Raw genomic sequence first — 17,970 nt, forward strand, 5'->3', positions numbered from 1 at the left:
TTTCCTTACAAAATTTTTTTATCATTAACTATGAATCTGTGTAATAATTATGAATGCAAAAAAGATATTTCATACCCAAGAATACGTACACCCTTTGAAGAACGAAAGAAAAACAATAATAGATAATGTAATAATAAAAAAAGAAAAATAAATAAGAACAGTAGGATGAATGTAAAAATTACGAATAAAAAATTTAAATTTTTATAAATTGAGTCCGTCTTGTTACTGCGTTATAAATTGCTTCAAACCATCATAAATTGAAGAACAAACTGGAACACCTAGCAAGTTACAAAAAATGATTCCAGCTCATGGCTGGCAAATTTTCCTTTAATTATTTAAATAAAATGATATACAAATTAATTTAACTTCTAAGAAATTACAAAATTACATGATGAATCGACAAATATTTCCTTCAAGGTTTGGTAACTGCAATTGCCCCACGCGCAGAAACGATGTGGAACCTAGTTCATGAATCTCCTACAATTGGGGGCTTTACAGAAGCAGGGAACCTTGAGTTCATCCCGTTCATCAGGATCAAACAAATAATCATAGCTGTTGCAAAATCGAGAGATGAAAAAATGGTTATTCATGTCAGACTAATCAAGATCTTCATTCCTAAACCAAATAAGAATATTCAGTATGCTGTATGACACATTCAATAACCATGATTCCTTACGTGCACTGCATCAAAATATAAACAAACACAACAAACCGTACGTTAGTTCTTCTCCAGCTGGAACATTGGTCTTGGCAATGAGTACAATGCGGCTCTCCTGATCACTCAAACTCATGATCCTTGCATAGCAGTTTGGCATGCACTGCAGCAGATCAGGTTCATTCATAATATTTTTCGTAAGTACACAATATTCATAAGCTAACATCAATTCCCACGGAATAAAACCAAAGCCCAAAGACAAGATTTGACATAAATAACTTACAGAATGGTTTATTAAACGTGCAATATTGCCCTTATCCGTTGCATCGATTACAACTTCCTCGCTAATCTTGAACAGCTGCATAATTTATTTCATTTGGTATTAAGATCAACAGTTCCTAACTTTAACAGTAAACATGAATTCGTCTAAAACAGGCATTTAAACAAACATGACAAAAAAAAAGACATGAACTAAAAGAGTACAAATGAAACATGATACAAAAGGTAGAAGACCAAGGTTCAAATCGCAATCCCCCTTATCCCGCAACAAAAAAATCTAGCGTTGACAGTTTAGCTATTTCTCAGAGGGGAAGAGAGAGAATTAATGTGTCTAGAACATATTAAAAATGGAGTTAATTTCATTTGAATTTATTATTGGCAGTTTTATTACCCTTAAAATATTGAAAGCCAACGTTGTTTTAATGAAAATAAAACAATTTTAAATCAAATCAAATTCTGATAGATCACATAATATTTGATCGGATTTCTAAATATAAACTATTTAATTCTTTGGGATTTTGAAAAACAATTAATTTATTACTTTTTAGCATTCTACCCACAAAATTTGAGTTACCAATCACATGAATGCCATTTTATCCAAACACAATGTGAAGCAGCACGCATCAAGTGACTGGGAGTATAGTACAGGCTACAGACAAATATCAAAAACAATCTTAAACAAGAGACTTACGTAACAATCTTTGCCTTCTGAACGATATTTTGTTTCCCTCAGGTCAGCAACACTACGCCTTACCTGCTCACCACGATATTCAACAACCTGCAGACAGGCATAAGAAGCATGTAGTTATTATTTCTCAGAGAAAACTCAGGTAAATGTTAATCTTACACTTCAGTGATCATCTGAAATTAATAGAGTAAGTTACCATTTCCCCTTCTTGTAAGTCTCTACGAGCAAAGAGGCCCCATCCTTGAATAGCTGATTTTCCTAAGCAAACTCTACGGTTTTCCGTTTTCTGCACCCCCAAAACATTGAAGGTTGACAAAACAAGAGGCAAAAAACGAGAAACAATTTTAATTTAAAAAAAAATTATAAATGAAAATGAAGCTTTAACTAGAGCAAATGGAGGGACCAACTGACCCGTAAGTGGTGAAGACGTTCCTTGAGAGTAGAAAATACTTCAGCATCCTATCACAGAACAATATTACAACTCAAGATATTTTTTTCAACCAGTCAAAAAAAAATCCATGTGGTACAGTCCACCACAGCTCAAAAAGACTAGTTATCCATTTCAAAAGCAATAGATCGAACACCAAAACAAGAAGATTACCTTATTACTGTTCAATTGACTTATTGCACTTAAAGAATGAAGGTTTGGGCCCCCAAGCAAATGAATTATTGGTATATCATTCTTCTGGCAATGTAGGGAAAACATATCGAATGAGACCAAGCTAAACAAATCAGATTATGTAAGTAAATACCCCGTTTACACCAAATCGGGATAATAGTATTTAGTTTTGAATGCAGCAGTAACGCCAAAGGGTCTATGCCCATAAGACAAAAAGCTAGAGAAGTTAATATATTATATTTATGGCTGCAATAGAATATTCTAATAATAATCACCTTATTTGGAGGCCTTTTGTACACACGACACCTGGCAGCAGACAATGGCTCAACCTCACAACTTTCGGAGGTTGAAGGTTCAAGTGGTTCTATATTCTTTGATGAAACCAGCCTTGATCCCCTGAAGCATCCATTATGATTTTGAAGTGAAGTTCTCGGAGAGAATACCCCCATGGGTGTGTGTACAACCAGTACTGAATCTGGATTTGGGACCCTAAAATGATATTTAAATATAGAAACGTTCTTTCAAAAATCACGTGGAAAATAAGCTAGCATAATTTAGTGGCCAGAGCTCAAACCTGTGAACTGCACAATATATTAGCGTCTTTGTTAGTTGAGTCCCATTCTTTTCTGTAGTTCGCAACTGTAAATTTAAACAAACTTAAATTAATTCCTTTACTAAAAATATTTACGTGTTAATCTTAATGCAAATATTTTATTAGACTATGGTTTTCATTGTTTTATTGTTCTTCAAATTAATCATGTCTATATTTGTCTGACATTATTAAAAAAAAAAAAAAGCACAATCAAAAAGAAAACACTAGTATAAATATTATGTTTAAGGTTTTCTAATATAGTGAATAATTCATGTATATAAAAATCAAATATGTATGTTAACGTATAATTAAATACTACTTCCACGGAAACCTTAATGACACCCCTGCCCTAAGAACAAGTTAAGAAAAAACAACAGCTTTAGATCAGTGATTCGTTCACATTCTAAAGGACCATTAAACTTACTTCCATGCTATATCCCATTCTTGACGCGCACATCACATGAAAATATGTAGCACACTTGCAACAACTTGTACAGGACCCGTGCCTTTGTTTACAGATCACGCAAGTCTGCCGTCAATATACACAGGAAACGTTTAAAAATGAATGTAAGAGTAATGCCAACTCTGACCCAACGAGAGAAGGAAGTCAGACAAGAGATTAAATAACAACCTAAGCACTATTATGTAGATCAATATGAACAAAATTATGGGGAGGGTTTTTGTTTCTGTGGGGAATTGAAGGTACAAGATTATATGGTGCATTTTCAGACTATTAATGTACTGTTTACTAGAATTATTTTTTAGTAGAAAATGTCTTGGAAAAGCAATTTTTTAAGAGCAGTTTTTCTAATATGAATGTGTCGAAACATTTATTATTTAAAAATTACAAAAAGCATTCGATGCATACTTTTTATGATAATTTATAAAACCATTTTAAGATATGAAATAATCAAAATATAAAATCGCATTGTATAATTTTTTTCAAACATCCCCCAAATAATGCCCTCTGCACGGTTATCAAAATAACCACACAAGTTCTTACGGTACGGGTAGAAAGCTTATTGTAAACTTCCAGCTGAAACCACCTTACAGTAAATTACAAGAAAACCTTTTAGCCCAATGTTCTACCTTCGAAAAGGAATTAGGAGGAATCTTAAGGATTCCAGAAGCAGGTTCCATTGCCTCGTGATTATGGAAAAGAACTTCAGGCCGAAACCAAGCGCATGTTACATGAACCCACAACATCTCGACATCTGTTCGCTTCAAAGCCCCACCTGAAATGCATTTCCCCCATATTGTAAGTAAAAGCAGATTGACAATGGAATACAGAATTGACGTGGCAGGCAACCATGAGGGGAAAAAAGTCATCTTATAATGGTAAGTGGACAACGCTAGGACTTCCGACATAATCATAAATTAATAAAATTGACGTGAAAAGCTTATAAGATTATTGTCCTTCAACTGTACAATAATCGGCTAAATTAATTGCATGAATATGTTGGTGTAGTGATTGATGATCAAACAAAGTCAATCCAATCTTGATATGCATGAAACTAGCCCATTTTCCAGTAAAAAATTAGAGTACTGGACCCATCACTTGCTACTATCATAAATAACTTAACAGCACAGCATGATACAGAAAAAACGGTCAGACTGCAGAAAATACTAGATGTAAATGACATGCCTTGTACTGGGCAGAGGCAACACTCTCTCTCAACATCAGGAGTTTCACAGACCCTACAAACCCAGGAAGTGAAGTCCTGAACGTTCTTTGCCCCATAGCATTCTTGGTGGACAGCTATTTGGCACCTGCACAATGAACAAGTGCACATAAAGTAACTGGCATTTCATCCTTTGAAGCCCTGTAAGTTCGAAACAAAATTTTAACGTATCCATCATAGTCTAAAGACTACAGCTTGAGCTAAAGATCATGAACGATAATGAAAACACCTGTTACAGATGATAATTTTGTTATCTTCCCAATCATCAACCCATCGGCAAATAGCACACCTTTCTGTTGTCCATTTTGCATAAACTGGCTCATACTTCTCTGAGACAATAAGGTAAAAGTAAAATAAGTTTCACCGTTTCAATGTGCCAAAAAGGATCATCGCATTAAAGAAATGGAGATTTCAATATATGAAAGTTTTATATGAAATACACATTCACCTTCGAAAAAGGAAAGCACGTGTTGCTGATCTAACTGCAGGGGAATTCCAGCTTGGGAGTTATGTTCGGTGATCTGAAGAAATTATTAGTAGTTCAAAATGAGAAAGAACCGCACTATATGCAAAAATAAAGTCACAAAATACACGCATTACGTCACTTTGCGAAAATAAAGGCATAATATACACACATTACAGCACTATATCTTCATACTTGGAAATTGGGAGATGTTTGGAATAAAAGTGATGTAGACATCACTGATGTAATCCAAGTTAATAGAAGTTCTTCATGAAAGTTAATACAAAAACAATTGGCACGCATAATCTACCAGAAAGAAATGACACAAACCCATTTTATTAGCGGTTGCATTGTGCTTTCTACTTTCACACTATATTTCCATTTTTTGGCTTTGCAACCTGCATGCTTTTCCCATTCAGTCAGTGTCTGCTTTCTTGAACCACAGGAACCACACTTGCACATAATCCTGCAAGAAATTTTATAAAAGAAGCTACATGAAATTCCTCTAGAATGACGTAATAGGTTAATCACCTAAAGTTATTTCACTGATTCACATTTAAGACACTGTTTTTCTTGTGAACCTATACAGAGACGTTAACAAATCTAGAATCTAGATTGAGGATAATTTCTTCCCATAATATAAAAGGAGTGTTGAAGGCTTACAAATGAAGCTTTGGAATATAAACCCCTTCCATGTCATTGCATACCACTTCTAGTTTTTCAGGTAAAGATTTTTGGCTATTCTTCGATGAACTGTCTCAAAAAGTATCATAACATAAGATTCAAGGAATAAAGTCAAAATGCAGAATGCCCCCAAAAGAATTGGAAAAGGAAGCAATAGATAATTTCTATACATGATTTTTGACTCGTGTGTTTGTGATGTTGATAATTTAAAATTGAATTTTCCCTTGCAATCTGGGCAATAGTAATCTATATTTTCCAAATCCTGCACCAAGAAACAAGTCAATCATCTTACATTTTTTTTATTTATTGAGGGAAATCAAACAAGCAAGAAAATAATGAAAGGAGACATGTAGCACCACATTAACTACGATATGATACCTTGAAAATTTTGCTGGAAATTTTGTCACACTCAGCATGCACCCAAACATTACAACCATCGCAGCATACCTGACTCAGAGTTCAGCCGCACAATATCTCAAAATTTTGAATTTCTACTGAAATAAAAAAAAAAAAAATCAAGCAGACACCTTGAGGAAGTAGACAATCTCACCCAATTTCCGCCATCTGAATGGTGCCAAATCGTTTTGCAGATGCCACAATATTGCTTTGATTTTAGTAACTGTTATAATGAAACCAGAAGTATTGAAAAGTAAATGTCAGCAACAAATTTATTTATTCAAGAAATTGAAGACGTCTAAAATGAGTCGGGGCAGAACCTTTGCACAGGGTTTACAATAGTGCTGAGGATCACAGCTTGAAGCCTTAATTTTCTTCATGGTTTTGTATGGCAACATCAAACCACAGCCAGCACAAGATATTGTATCCTGCATAATTCATTCACTGGATAAAAATCTAGAATTAACCAGACTCTATAAGAATTAATGGATAAATGCGTTAAAATTAGTCTCATCTCTCGTAGAGATTTATTAAAAGAGACCAAAGACTTCAAAGCTTAACACACACAAAATAAAAATAAAAAGGAATCAAAAAGAGTTTTGCCAGATTGGCCAACCGACGCACAGTTAGGCAGATATACTGAAGGGAACTGCCCGGTTGAGTTTCCAAAATCATGATAATGTATATACTAAACTACTGGAATGAATAAGAATAATGCTCTGACACACCCAACGCGGCATATCGTTATACGTATGCCACTGTATCAAAGACATTTTGAGCGTCACTTAAAAAACACCCACTCATATGATAACATGATAATTCTAACTCTTGAAGTAGGAAGGTAATAGACACGCGTTAATCCTCAGCCCTTCCTGTAAAGGTGAATATCACCGACTTACGCAGTGCAGCCTGTCATATGATTTACAAGTTGACCACACAACTAGACCTCTTTCTTATGTTAAACGAAGCTTACAGACACTCTCATCATCAGCCATGATCATAAGTTGCACAAATTGAAAGATATAATATCACCTGGTCTTGACAATGATATTCCTGGCCAACACAGGAATCCAGATCCTCCACAATTTGCTCAGCTCCTAAGTATGAGTTCAAAATGCCATCTTCTGCCAACATCGCCTCCTCTATTGCCATGTGAAAATCACTTGCTTTACTTTTGTACAATCGTGTCTGGCCCTGGAACCTGAATAGAGACAATTTCAACGAGTGCATGTTAAATATTCTTCAAAAAACAACCCTAGCCAAATTAGTTAACATACGCACCTATCCATGAATTCCAAGAAAGGGAATACCATCCCCTGCTTCGCCCAAGCATAGTCCTGCCCATCATTATTCCTTTAGACTTCAACACTTAAGACCATAATCAACAACTCAAGTCTACAAACACAGACAAGAACAGGTAAAGAGAAGTTTACCCTTTGCTTTCCGTTTTTGGAATAACCAAAAAACATAACGCAAATTGCACCTGGAACACAACAGCTTAAGACGGTTTTTGGAGCTTGCAAGACGGGATCAATCACCACAGCAGGCCAAGCCGGATATCGCTTCCCACATTTTACCCAAACTATATCACCCAAAACAAAATCCTCAAGCCTGTAATCGTCCTTTCTTTTTTTACCATTCCCATGATCTGGCTTTTGATCCACACCCTCAATCTCAACATCAAAACTAAGTCCAGACACATTACTCTCAGTTTTAACCAACATGGATCGACTCCCATTGACCGTCGTTTTAATGGTCTTGACCGTGCTAGCATGCTTGTACTCGAAATTCGTCTCAGCAGAATATGGAAAACAAAGAGAATCACTTGAACCGCATTTTTTTTCCTTTGGAATATCTTGTAAAGTAGTATTATCGTGTTCAAACCGAAACCATTTGTCCTCTGTTTTGACTCGTCCATTGCTCTTCCACGTATCGAGAACGGAGTCGTTGAACCTGGAGGGAAGCGTCTGAACGCGACCTCTGGAAGAGCGCAACAATGGGGGTCGAACCCCTTCTGATTGTGGTGCTTTTCTACTCGTAATATTCAATTCAATTGAATTTGAATTTGAATTGGAGTGGATCTCACCGGCCCAATTGGAGCTGCTCAAGTCTTGGGCATCGCCGAGAGGATGAAGACCGTTTATTTTCCGCTTCTTCTGAATGGCCTCCGAAGGATCATAGTCCTTTGAATCGGTGACTTCCTCTGGCTTACGCCGTTTCCGGTTCTGCATTTCAGTTTTCATGATGCGCTTAATTATCATCTTGTGAACAGTTCACCTATGAAACCCTAACTCAACGAGAAATGAGAAGCAGAGTGTGCGTGTGGGTGTGAATGATGGTGTTGCGCTATTCTTTGGAGAAGGAAGGAGGGAGATGCCCAATTTTGCAAATTTGAGCAAAGCGCCAATTCTCTTTTGTATTTTGGCGGCACCAACACTTTTGCGAGTCCACCCGCCAAGATTTGGGCCTTTAACTTAAATAAATAAATAACTTTTCCTACGAAGCGTATATAATCTATGGTTAAAATTTATAATCTATAATAAAAAATAAAACTTGTTCAAAATAAAAAAAGTCTTCGACTAAATTATTTTAAATTTTTTTCACATGTATAAATAAGAATTCGATAATAAATTTGTTACTTTTATTATGATTAATTATTTACCTTTAATTAAGGGCTTGATTAGTTAGGTAGGATAATTGATTGTGGTAGAATTGAAAAAATATCACTGCAACTAATTTTGTCTTGTAAATTATGTATGTCTTATTTTCATTGTTCATATACATTTTAAAAATTATTTTTGGAGCATCTAACTTTAAAACAAGAAATAAACACTGTGATTGAATAAATATAAATAACTCTATTAAGAAATATTGTATCCAGTTTAATAATTTGTTTACTTTAAAAATAATAATAAACTTTAAGAATAGTATTAATTCTCAATGTCGATAAAAAAAAAACACATATTATATACTATTTTATTTACACTTTGAAGACAATTTTAATCTACACACTTGACATTCTTAAACATTGGTCTTTTATGGACAAAAAAATAACACTAGTATTTTACAATTACTATTTGTCAATTCCTTACCCTTCAAGTATTGAGCTGACCTTTACTCTGATGAGTCTGATCATCCCTATGTTACTTTGTTTTATGTTATCAATGATATTTTGAATTAAGCATCCACCTAAATGCATTGGACATTAGCAATTGACTTGTAGTGTTCACAATGCACATGATTCTTTTCCAAAAATAGTTGATACTTGTTTTACACTGTCTTCTTCTGATACACTATTTAATGCATAGTTAAATCACACGTTAAAAAAATGTGTTGGTGAGCTTGTCATTTTTTATTATTTGTATAGATAGTGGTGATTGTCTTTAATGTGTGGCCATAAGTCATTGGTGACAACCTCAAAGAATAGTGGACATTCGTAAAATGCTACCCTTTCTTTGTCTACATAAGTATTAAGAAATATATCAAATATAATAGTAACACACGGAAGCAAACTGGATTACTCTTTTCCCACTGTACAATTAAAATTGGCTCTACACAGTTTCCAGACAATTGATAATAAACACATAATAGAGAAAGTAAACAAGAAGACCAAAATTATTAACGTGAAAAAACTTTGAATGAAAGATAAAAACCTACGGGACCTAGTCCAGCAAAATTTTCTACTAATAAATTTAATGGGTACACCACAAGTCTTCCTGAAACCACCAGAGATCAACTCAAAATACAAACTTCACCGGTAGAGTGGATAACAACACAATAAACCCTCAATGGGTATTCAGCTATAGCAACAATAGGATCTCAATGCACATATTATGCAAACCAATCAATCAATACCCTAAATTTTCTTTTCTCCTATTTTTGGTTTTTTTCTTAAGACGACTTCTTTTCTCTCTCATACTCTCAAGACAGCTTCTATTTTTCTCTCATGCTCACTCTTCGAACGACTTCTATTTTTTCTGCCCCTGTAACTTCTCATAACACAATTTTTTTTCTTTTCTTTTTTTGTCTTTTTTACCAAATCAGCATGGGTGCACTTGATGGTGACCCACGTTACAAATCTCCCCCTCAACAATCAAATGGGGCACCGGTTAACAGGACCCGCTTTCCTCCGACAAGTGGTAAATTTCTCAGTAGGTAAAGTCTTTGTCATCATGTCTGAACTATTCTCATTAGTATAGATTTTTTCCAATGATAATTGTTTCATCGCTAGCGCATCCCTTATCCAATGATAACGAACCTCAATGTGCTTAAACCTTGAATGAAAGGTCGAGTTCTTGCTGAAATGGATTGCACTTTGACTATCACAGTGCAAGACATACTTCTCTTGAGAAAGACTTAGCTCTTGTAGAAATTTTTGCATCCACAAGAGTTCCTTTGCAGCCTCTGTATAAGATAAAGCAACACACTTTTGTAACATTGACTGCCACAACACTTCTCCACCCGCAAAAATCATCATATAGCTAGAAGTAGACTTTCTAGAGTCTACATCACCAGTCATACTTGCATCTATGTACCCATCTAACACAAGTTCATCACTCTCAAAACATAAACATACTCCAGAAGTACCTTTGAGATATTTGAGAATCCACTTCACAACTTGCCAATGCTCCTTACTAGGATTAGAGAGAAACCTATTAACAACACCAACAACATGAGCAATATCAGGCCTTGTACATACCATGGCATATATTAAACTACCAATGGCAGATGCATAAGGAATATTTAACGTTTCTTCTTTTTCTTTATCACTTGTAGGACACTGAAGGGAGCTCAACTTGAAGTGACTTGCAAGTGGAATACAAACTGGTTTGGAATTGCTCATGTGAAATCTCTCAAACACTTTCTCAATATATTTCTGTTGCGATCCCCACAATTTACCATTCTTTCTATCTCGAATAATTCTCATTCTGAGAATTTGTTTTGTGGGGCCCAAATCCTTCACTTCAAAGGACTTGTTCATATGTCTTTTGAGTTTCTCAATCTCATTCATGTCATGACCAACAATTAATATGTCATCCACATAAAGCAAGAGAATAATAAAACGTCTATCATGAAATTTCTTCATAAATACACAATGATCAGAAGGAGTCTTAACAAATCCGTGATCTACCATAAAGAATTCAAACTTCTTGTACCATTGCCTTAGGGCTTATTTTAACCCATATAAGATTTTCTTCAATCTAAAGACAAGCTTTTCTTTGCCTTTGACTATGAAACCTTCAGGTTGCTCCATGTACATTTCTTCCTCCAAATCTCCATGAAGAAATGTTGTCTTCACATCAAGCTGCTCAATCTCTAAATTCAAGCTGGCTACCAAACCAAGCACCAGTCGGATTGAAGACATTTGGCTACCAAACCAAGCACCAGTCGGATTGAAGACATCTTGACCACAGGTGAAAATATTTCTTCAAAATCAATGCCCTTCTTTTGACTGAAACCTTTCACAACCAACCTTGCCTTGTACCTTCACTGTGAGCAATTATTTTTTTGCTTTCAACTTGAACACCCATTTATTCTTGAGTGTCTTCTTTCTATGAAGCAACTATACTAACTCAAATGTGTGGTTCTCATGTAAGGATTTCATCTCATCTTGCATGGTACTATTCCATTTATCCTTCTGCTAATGTGACATAGCTTATTTATAACTTTCTAGCTCTCCCCCGTCAGTGAGCAACACATATTCATGTGAAGGGTATCTTTGTGAAGGATGACAGTCTCTAGTAAATCTTCTCACTTGAACCTCTACAGGTAGTGTTGGTGGATCTGACTCAACTGGTTGAGGTTCAAGTTCATTTCCTGTATTATCAACGCTAGCATTCTCATCTCCCTGTTATTAGTGGCTTTGATAGGAAGATTTGGTACAACATCCCACGGACAACTTGTTTTTACTTCTCATTCTTATCAATATCTTCAATGGTTTGGTCTTCAAGAAAAACAACATCTCAGCTTCTAATAACTTTTTTGTCAACCGGATCCCATAGTCTGTAACCAAACTCTTCACGACCATAACCCAGAAAGATGCACTGTTTAAACTTTTCATAAAGCTTTGATCTCTCATCTCTTGGAATACGAACACCTTGCAGCCAAATACTCTTAAGTGATTGTAAGAGACATCTTTCCCTTTCCACACTCTATCAGGAACATCACCATTAAGAGGAACTGGAGGATAAAGGTTGATTAAGTATGTGACCTCTTATGTGAAGGGTAAGTGCTGAAAAAAAACTTTATGTTATTTACCAACAAGACAATGAGAACAAGTTTTAAGAGAAGTACCTTTAGGAGGGAGCAAATTCTGTCTCGAGTGTCAAGTCCCTTCTTACTCAAGTAACCCATGCGCTTGTGCCATAATTCTATGGAACCGGTCTCAACTGCATTCACCCCAGCTGTAGACAATTTTGCTGAGGTCCAATAAAGTGTATTTTGTTTCACTCCTCTTCCTGCCACTAAGGTCCCTTGGTGCACTTCCATTTACCATCACCAAAGACACTGTGGTAACTATCTTCATCAAGTACTTGCACTGAGATCAAGCTAAAACGCATATCTGGAATATGCCTGACATTCTTCAAGTGCAACTTGCATCTAGTATTACTCTTAAACCAAATATCTTCCATGCCAACAACCTTGCTTACCTCTTAATTCCCCATCTTCACATGCCCAAAATTTCCATCAATGTAAGATGTGAAATACTCACGATGAGGAGTAACATGAAATGAGGCAGCAAAATCAACAACCCATCCATATTTTTAACATGTAAGGTTAACAGAATTATCATCATAAATAATAACAATATCACCATCAAATACAATTACAGTGTCATCATCATCTCTATTATCAACATATTTCCCTTTTGATCTCATCTCCCCCTTAAGCACTTTACATTCTCTTTGCATGTGTCCCGTCTAATTGCAATGATAGCACTTGATGTCTTTTATAGTCTTTGACTTCCATCTTGACTTGCTACGACCACTAGACTTGTAAAACTTTCTATTATGATTTCTTCCCCATGACTTTATCACTAATGCTTCATTATGAGTAGATGAACTAGCCATGCCTAGAGCTTTCCTCCTTATTTCTTCATTCAGTAGGCTATCTTTCACTACTTTAGATGTCAACTTCCCATTAGGAGCTGAGTTGCTTAAGGACACAACAAGTGTTTCCCAACTGTCAGAGCTAAGTAACAATAAGGCAAGCAACTCATCATCTAATTTAATTTCCATAGTATTCAACTGATTCACAACATCCTGGAAACTACTCATGTGCTCAGCCACTGAGGAGCCATCCCTATATTTCAAGTTTACTAACTTCTTAATCAGGAATGTCTTGTTTTGTGCATTCTTAGACTCAAACATGTCTGCCAACTTCTTCCACAGGCTGTGGGCATTAGTTTCACTAGACACATGATGATAAATACTTTGATCAATCCATTGCCTGATCATACCAACTTTCTTCCGATTTATTTTCTTCCATTCCTCTTCAGTCTTATCCACTGGTTTAGTGCCATCACCCTCAATGGGATCGTACAGTTCTTTACACAATAACAGATCTTCCATTCTGGACTTCTATATAAAGTAATTGGCAGAATCTAATTTGATCATTGTACGGGCAACTTCATTTTCACCCATTTTAAAAGCACAAAACAGAACTCCAACCAAGGAGCTTTGATACCAGTTGTTGGGAAAGATATCAAATATAATATTAACATGCGAAAGCAAACTGAATATCTCTTTTTTTACTGTGCAATTAAAATTGTATGTATTTCAGACAATTGATTATAAACACATAATAGAAAAAGTAAACAGAAAGATCAAAATTATTAACGTGAGAAAACCTTGAATGAAAGGTAAAAACTCACATGACCTAATCTAGCAAAATTCTCTACTAATAAATTTAATGAGTACATCACAAGTCTTCCTGAAATCACTAGAGATCAACACAAAATACAAACTTCACTGGTAAAGTGGATAACAACACAATAAACCATCAATGGATATTCAGCTATAACAATAAAAAAATAAATTACAATAATATCAGAATCTTAATGTACATATTATACAAATCAATTAATTAATACTGTAACTTTTCTTTTTTGCTATCTTTCGTGGGAAAAAAATAATCTGCTATTTTGATTTATATTTCAACTAATCCTATCTGTATTGCCGGACATCGCTGATTAACTAATAATCTTAGTAGTGGGCCTTTTCCATTGGTACTTTCTGGACTCCTATTTTTTCGTTCCATAATTGTAAAGGTTCGGGATGAACCGGAAACAGACAGATAGGGAAAACTTTTGCTGGATATTAATTTGTTTTTTTTTTTTTTTTTTTTTTTTTGTATTAGAGCATATGCACCATTGTTTAATTGTTGCACACTAATTAATGTTTTTAATTCTATATATAGTATGCTTGGCTCTAGCTAGGATATATGCGTCATGTGTGATGGTATGGTACAATGCTCGTAGTGCCCAGCACGGACATAGTGGAGACTAAAAATACAATTCATTTGAAAGATAAGTTTCAAGTCCTTTGCAATAAAAATATTGTTATTATTCTGGTTCTGAGAAGTAGAAAGACATTTTTTTAGTATACTATAAGATTGTTGTAATGATAATTCACATTTGGTGATACATGACTGCCTTCTATAAGACACTGATGGCAAATATAATGGAATGGTGCACTTTACAGCAATGGTACAGCATCCTCAATTACCATAGGGCACGTGTGTTATTACATTACCCGAAAAATAGCCAATGAAGTATTAAATGGTTGGGTAAAATAACATTTTTTTATTATTATACTCAAAAAGCTCTTTTCTTAGTGTGGAGAATGTTATTACATAATCCAATTACCGCCCCACTCGGTTTGCCCGTTGGAGTTTGTAGACATTCCGTAGTGGCCACTGTCCTTAGTTGGCATTTTCTGTTATTTGCCATAGACCACAGTACGATTTTACTTTTATACCCAATTCAAATACAATGAATGGAAGTAAAATTAAACAAGAGAAACAAAAAAAAAAATGTGAACTTAAGTTCTGTCTAAGATGATAAGAGTACGACCAAAGTATAAAATTATAATATTCATTTTATGACTGGATTTAGTACTTTTTTGAAAACTCATACTCGCTAGAAAAGTGACTTTAGTATCTTTTTTTCCCTATATTTTATGAGTATTTATACACTTGTATTAAACATTTTTTGCATTTTAATTGGTCACCGTTTTTTTATTTCTGACAAACAGGAAAAACAGTTGGTTTTCCAACACAATAATTAACTATGAAAATTAGAAAAATAATAACAGTTATTTTACTGAAAAAAACTTTATTCTTAGTGTATAAAATGTCATTACATAATCTAATTACAAAATGGTTGTAGGCAATTGTTATCTTATAAATATCTAAATTAAAAAACAAAGGAAATGATAATAATTTTCTTTCTTAAAATACTCTTCATTTATTATATTATATCTCTCTTTTTCTTCTTCTTTTTTTTTTCTCTTCTCTATTTTTATATTTTTAAAAATATATTAAATTATTTAAATAATTTCTATAAATTAAAAATAAATATTTTATTTTGTCATTTCTTACATACTTATATTATGTCTTTGTTTATATTAAGTTTGCATTAAATATTAGATATAATAACAAATTATCATACTTTTATTCTATTTTACTATTGTCTAACCCTCTTATTCCATACATCTCGGTCATATCTGACCACTTAAAAGGTTCTAAATACACTTGGACAATGTAACTTAAATTTGTTTAGTTTGATTTTATAGGTAAAAAAATAATAAAAAAAAATAGTTGTAATGTCTATCTATATTTGAAGATATTTAAATGAAAAAAATGTTTATAAACACTCTAAAACTATTTTAATTCTATATTTTTAAGTTCTTTAAATTTGAGAGACTTTATATTGATGTCTTTTCATCCTTTATTCTTTTGTTTTCCCTTGCTTTTTAAACCATTTATTCTTTTTCTTTTCAAACTACAAAATAAAACTTTAAGATTTTAATATTAGAAATATTATAGTCGCTAATAATATATTATATTAGAAATATTACAATCGCTAGTTATATATTATATTTTTATTTATTTTTTCAATGCTGTATGTGTTTTCTACAAAAGATAATTATATCAGAAATAAATAAAATTATTATAAATCGAATGTTTTTAAAAAGTGTTTATAAATATCATAATTCATATATATTGTTGTATAAGTATAGTTTTTTTCAATCTTGAATTCAATATAATAAATAATAAAAGAATAGACAAGATAAAGTGAGCCTTGTAAAAATTTGTAACTATACTCGTGCTTGTGTTAATTCTCATGTATTTTGTTATAAGTAAATGCTTCAACTTTTTTTTATAATGGATTCCTTTCTTCTAACATCAAAATTATCCTTATAAATACCCATCAACTACAAATCTAATTATCATTCCTAATTCTCTCTCTCTTTATTGTTAACAACTACATCATTCCTAACATCAAAGTTATTCTTGATAAATACCGATCAACTACATCATGCTTAGCCAAATTGTACCGAGTAATAACTGCCAAATATTCAATAAGAATTTAAAACCAAGAAAACAAATTCATGCTAAATAACATATTTAAAGATTTGTTTTTATCAAGTTTAATTTCACTGTCTGAATTTATTGTTTAATAAAATAACAAATTTGTTGTTTTAAAATAAATTAAAACTGGATCTTTAAAAAAACTTTTGAGTTTAATACAGTTTATGTTTGTACAAGGTAAGAATGAACCAGCTCAAAGTGTGTGTTAAATAAAATTATAAAAGATTTAATCGCCGTAATACATTTAACACACACTTTTATTTTGAAGTGATCCTTTGGAACTAGTTTTGTAAATTGCATCTTATTTGTGAAATGTTCTGTTTTACCCGTAGCATGTTTACTATTTGCTGCGACAAATATATGTCTATAGTTAGTAGAGTAAAATTTATGACCTAATAAGTAGCCCGTCTAGCTCAGTCGGTAGAGCGCAAGGCTCTTAACCTTGTGGTCGTGGGTTCGAGCCCCACGGTGGGCGTGTTTTGTTTTTCACGTTTTAAAACCCAAAATGTTTTTATTTAAAAATACTTAAAATTTTACGGGGATTTTTAGGCTTTATGAAAAAAAAAAAAAAAAGATATAAGAAGGAAAGTTAAACTCTCACCTTAGATGTTTAACAGTAAAAGAGATGGTAATTGATATTATTACTTTTTTTTATATTTTTTATTTATATATATTTTTATTTTTTTCAAAACATATAAAAATTAAATAATTTTGTTATTTCTATAAAATAATTTTATATATTTATATTTATCTAAAAAATACTCTAAAGATATTTTTTTTTTAAATATCTTTTTATTCTACTTTAAGCCATGCTAAATATTGTATTTAATAAATATAAATTTCACTATATTAGTCACTGAAACACTAAAAAGTGAAAAAACTTAAAAAGGTTTTAAAGTTTATAAAAATACATACTTTTCTCTTCATATTTAATTATTTTTCAAATAAAGGGATTACTAACTTTTTTATTCACTCTACTTTTATACATGAAATCTAAACAAAGCATTAAAAAATAGTAGAATATAACATTTTTTTAGCTCTATTTAGGGGTATAGAAAGAAAGAAAAGTAAAAAAATAAATATAAAATATCTCAAATTAAGAAACTTATAAAATATAGAATTAAAAGGACTTATAGATTATCTTTATTTTATTTGAAAATTTAAAAGATGGTTAAATATATAAACCTTTTTATCCTCTTCTCTTTTCAAAAACTGACTATTAGAAAATAAAACTTTTTTTATATTCATTAATTAATAAATATCGATTTGAATAGATATTTTAAAAAAATAAATACTTTCTTATACTAATTTTTCCTGAT

The 17,970-nt window shown here is 33.0% G+C and overlaps 1 non-coding gene and 1 pseudogene across 1 annotated transcript; one reads left to right on the forward strand and one right to left on the reverse strand.

Annotated features, from left to right (window-relative positions):
• Window positions 1–461: 461 nt before the first annotated feature.
• On the reverse strand, window positions 462–8,301 carry LOC113862083 (annotated as a pseudogene).
• Window positions 8,302–17,053: 8,752 nt separating this feature from the next.
• On the forward strand, window positions 17,054–17,126 carry TRNAK-CUU. The gene has a single exon. It is a non-coding gene; the product is annotated as a tRNA-Lys (tRNA).
• Window positions 17,127–17,970: the final 844 nt, after the last annotated feature.

The sequence above is a fragment of the Abrus precatorius genome, unplaced genomic scaffold (assembly GCF_003935025.1).
Source record: "Abrus precatorius isolate BTA unplaced genomic scaffold, Abrus_2018 Scaffold3, whole genome shotgun sequence".
Taxonomy (NCBI): domain Eukaryota; kingdom Viridiplantae; phylum Streptophyta; class Magnoliopsida; order Fabales; family Fabaceae; genus Abrus; species Abrus precatorius.